The sequence below is a fragment of the Hypomesus nipponensis genome, chromosome 27, assembly GCF_054491055.1.
Source record: "Hypomesus nipponensis isolate SF chromosome 27, ASM5449105v1, whole genome shotgun sequence".
In the NCBI taxonomy this organism is placed as follows: Eukaryota; Metazoa; Chordata; class Actinopteri; order Osmeriformes; family Osmeridae; genus Hypomesus; species Hypomesus nipponensis.
Genome location: NC_140387.1, coordinates 3,774,431 through 3,779,455, shown reverse-complemented (window position 1 = coordinate 3,779,455; position 5,025 = coordinate 3,774,431). Strand labels below are relative to the sequence as shown.

The following is a 5,025-nucleotide window of genomic DNA, read 5'->3' as shown; positions in this document are numbered from 1 at the left end:
TCTCTACAGCCCTTAAATAGCCGTCCCTCTCCTTTCCCTCCCCCCCTGAACTCCCTCACTCCCTCTGTCTCCCTGTTGGGTGTGGAGTTGGGCTGCTGTCTTGAAATGGGATGCCTTCCTTACTGGCACTGATGACAGAGAGAGAGGAAGAAAAGGTACTGGTGCATTGAGGAACAGGGACACTGAGAAGAAATGAGAGTGGGAGGTTAGTCCAAATTGTACATATGACACAAACCTTTCTCCTGGTTAATAAAACAGTAGCCCATTTTGATAATGTACATATAGATACATACATTATTAAAATACATCAATGTACAGGATGGAATGGATTGTGTGTCCAATCCATTCTATGACCATTGATGTCATCAGCTGGAATTAAACTGTGGACGGAGGACAAAGACCAGGGGCTCTGCTTTGTTCAAATCTGCGTCTGAGGAAATACATTTGAGTGAAGCAGCCTACTTTCCTCCTTCTTCCTCCTCCCACCCCTGTCACATCCATGCCCTCCATCAGACTCTTATCTCCTAACACAGGCAAATCCTTCCACCTCAAACACACTCCTCCTCTTTTGTACTTCCCTTCAGAATATGGAAAAATATTCTGGATATAAAAACCCCAGATATAAATGATTCATGTGGTTTTTGCCCGGCATGCAAAACCCAACATGCACATTTGCCAGGTTGCAAAAACCTACGGCATATGGTGAATTTGACTTTTATAAATGAATCAACAAAACAATTGTGTATTTCCTTTTATTCTGAAGGCAGTTTTGTCTATTGCAGACACGTTTTGTACTTAATACGAATAACAGATGGAACACAGCTAAAATCAGGAAACAGATTTTTTTGGCAGTTATTTTGGGTCCTCAGAGACACACAGGTTTATGGGAGTGTGCGCTGTGTTGGTGTCGCTGTTCTGCTCTGTTAAATGTAACTCACAAGGACCCCAAACTCAGTTAAAGTCCCCTCACATCCGGGAGATGAGTTGTAGAGATTAAAGAGGTGACCAGGCAACATACCGTACTATAAGAATTGAATCGTCACTGTGTGGGTGACGAGACGTTTCAGTAATACAAGAAAGAAAGTAAAACAAGAATTTGAAGAGGACTTATCTGACTAATGTGCTCAGTGACGGGGAACTACTTTCTTTCCTTTTACATTGAGTTATTTGGCAGACGCTCTTATCGAGAGCGACTTGCAGTAAGTACAGGGACATTTCCCCGAGGCAAGTAGGGTGAAATGCCTTGCCCAAGGACACCATGCCATTTGACACGGCCAGGAATCGAACCGGCAACCTTCCGATTAAAAGCCTGAGTCCCTAACCGCTCAGCCATCTGAGTTCCTGTTTGCAGCCACCTGTTTCTAATCCCTCACATCAACTACTCTCAGGTATGCAATTACAGTACAGCTGAGCTCAGCCTACTTAAACATACACAGACACACACTTACACCCAAAAGCTCCATTCATTTCTATGAGGAGGAATTCCATGCTTTCAAACACTTACTTTCCCTCATTAGCCTGGCCGGGAGGGCAGCTTTAAGAACACACCCCTGGGAATATCTGTAATGAGGCTGATGTACAGCGCTGGAGGGCATTTCTGTGCAGAAAGAAACCCAGTATATGACCACAGTCCGGTCTCAAACTCCTGTATGATTCCACATCACGCATCACTGACTTACACAGAGCTAAGTGTTCATGACCTTGCTGTAACTGCTTCCGTTACGTCTGCGTAAAGACATTCTTAGACGTTGACTACCTACCGTAATCGTTTATCTCCAAATAAAAGCGTTTGTTAACGTGGAAACCTGCAAACACTTCAGACTATTATATAGGGGGGGTCAGATGGCTGAGCGGTTAGGGAATCAGCTATTAATTGGAAGGTTGCCAGTTCAATTCTCGTCCTTGGGCAAGGCATTTCACCCTACTTGCCTCGGCGGGGAATGTCCCTGTACTAACTGTAAGTCGCTCTGGATAAGAGCGTCTGCTAAATGTAAATGTATTAACTGATGTTGTAGTTCTCACCAGGAAATAATCTATTACAGACCACGGAGTGTTACTCTGGGGGTCATCAATCTTTTTTTTTTTTTTTTTTCAAACTGTCCACATAAGGTATAGATGTTCTAGTAATGTGTCTCACATTGTAGCAATCAACTCCCAAAAGTGTTGTTTGCACATGTAGACAAATAACATCTTGAGTCAATAGAACTCCATCAAGTGCTGTCAAAGGTTTGAGGGGGGTGGCACATCAAATTTCTCAGTTGTTTATGTATTGTCCCTCCCTGTGTCATGAAAAGACACGGATGGATGTAGTTGTATACACATTTACATTTAGTCATTTAGCAGACGCTATTATCCAGAGCGACTTACAGTAAGTACAGGGACATTCCCCCCGAGGCAAGTAGGGTGAAGTTCCTTGCCCAAAGACACAACGTAATTTGGCACGGTGGGGAATCGATCCAGCAACCTTCTGATTACAAGCCCAACTCCCCTCACCGCTCAGCCATCTGACTACTATACACATCAGCACTCTGCCTGTGATGCCATCATGTAACAACGCGTAACTGATTGGTGCGTTCAGATGAACCCTTAAAATGCATCGCCACATTAAAGGAGCTTCACTCCCCAGAGCACAAATCTCTCTTCCCTCGGTAGATGACCTCATCCGCGGTCTGTAAACAGCAGAGCTGCTCCGTAAACACGAAACACAGGGAAATCAAGCGCCCTGCTTGTCAACGACCTCACGTCTTCCTCGGAAGGAAAGCATCGGATGCATGGGTCTGGCTCCAAACACAATCATGGAAACAGTAGCTCAAGTGGAGAGCATCGGGAGACGTGTTTTGGACTCGGCTGAGAATTTACCGAGACTTACTGTGATGTCACAAAGGAGGAGTCTGCCATTTGACATGGGGTGATAAATGTTTGGGTGATATTTTCATGTCATGTCGTCCGATTAACAAACACGTCCAATAATATGTGATGAAGATCCATAAATCTGTCTGGTGCTTGCTGGAGGGGCGGGGGTACTTTGGGGATACAGTGTTGAGAGACCCTGGGGACCAAAGACCAGAATGTGGAAAAGGAACGTTTATTTGGAAGTTGAGGGAAGGGGTTACACCAGTGCCCCTTCTTACTCAAGGAGCCACATGTGTTTCAAGCCAAGGCTGTGACCCCTGTGCAGGGTAGCGGGTACCATTCACAGGTGAGCCACTTCTGAGTCTGCTAGTCAGAACTAATGTTGACGTGAAGTTTTTAAGAACCTTAAGATTCGAGTTTTTTTTTAATTTTTATGTTGCTTCACACGGTTTATTTGCAAGGATTGATAATCAAGCATGTTTTATGGTTTGTCGAATAGCATCACATACAAGTTCTGGGTACTGGGATGTTTGGAGGTTGAGGCCTCTCAATACCTCCACACGTTCACAAAGGAAATCTGCTGAACAGATGGCTGCAACCAGGCCTAGTACAACTTAAGACCATCATAAAATTGCAGTGTCCCTAAGACAACACAGGTGTTCTGGTGTCTGAGATTCAAGTAGGCTTTACGGATATACATCCTGCTCAAGTCCGATTTTTTTTCTTCAATTCGAGGTGAGTCCAAATACTCACCGTCTTTGTCCAGGGAGAGCGGGTATTGGAGTTGTAGGTGGACATAAGTAGTATCGAAGTCAACAGGTGGTTTTGAAAAACACTTTTTTAAATTGTACTTGAAAGTGTTTGCCTCATAGAGTATTGCCTTTGTGGTTATCTGCTCCTATGCTCTGAAATATTTGGCAGATAATGACTTGTGTTGACGGTAAACACTTCATGAAAGTTTAGACAGTAGCATTCTTTCTGAAAATAATTCTTGACCCCAGCCTTTGGTCAAGAAGCAAAACTATCAGCAAGCCAAAGAAATCCAGATGCTTTTAAGTAAAGAGTATGTTCCTCGTGTACTTCTGGAGAACTGAAGTCGAGCTCTCTAATCAAAACAGACTTGAAATTAGCAGGAGTGAAAACAAGGCCTGTGACTTGACCCTGGTACACGGTGGTAATTATTGAATCGCAAAGGTCATCCTTGGCTTCACCTCTACCATCGTTCGTGGAAAGGGGATTCAACATAAGCAGTATGATTATAGGCCAAGCAGAAGTTGGGGGGATTTAGCCTGCATCCTTGCCTAAAATTTGAGTTCTCATCTTGAAAGTAAATACATCAGACTAATAGATATGATTGTTTAAGAGAGCTACCTAAGACTCTGTATTCATAACCAACCTTTTTAGGAAGATATAGTAGTTAGCTTTAGAATGACTAGTAGTGACAGCATAAGGGAGGTGATGTCACACTATTAGATAAAGAGTGCAAAGTGGCGAACTTTACACAACCTTGACCAAAGAAAGAGTTGTCCCGATAGTAAGGTCAGCCACAGAGAGCTTAACGAATCAGCATTAGTGAGAAGGGCCAGGGAAGTATGTGGAAGGAGTTTTGCCAGAGAACGTGAGTTATGTTCTGAAGGGGAATGGTATTACACAGACAGCAAATTACAAATGACCCACAGGAAAAGGATCAACAACAGCTCCACAACCAGCTCAAGGTCTGAGATTTACAGGAATCTAAAGAGCAAAACTGTGAAATTTCCATTAATGAGTCTGGCGTCACGATCATAATTCATTTTCATATTTAATGCAGAAGTCAATGAACAAACTATGACAATCATTCCCAGAATGGTGATGGCTTACCTAATATAGGTCAGATAATGTGAATTATCTGTTCATAAAACTGTTGAAGGGAACAGGAGAAACATAGTAAAGATAAAGTAACTCTAATAATAATGAATTTCAGTTCTTTATAACTTGCTTTTTTCAACCATAAGTACTAGCCACAACTTTTAGGGGCTTCCTGGATAATGTTATGCGTCTTCAACAGTGAATGTAGAAAGAGAGAAATCTACATTCATTAAATGTGGGCAACCATTATCCTATTAAATCCAGTAGCTGCATGGGAACATGTAGCTTGAGAGCTAATTTGGCTAACGATAACAAAATTTAATC

General features: G+C 42.8%; 1 long non-coding RNA gene across 1 annotated transcript in view; it reads left to right on the top strand.

The window, feature by feature from the left end:
- The window catches only part of LOC146220458 (uncharacterized), a 90,808-nt gene that overhangs the window by 22,127 nt on the left and 63,656 nt on the right, over nt 1-5,025 (top strand). The gene's annotated exons all lie outside the window — the stretch shown is intronic.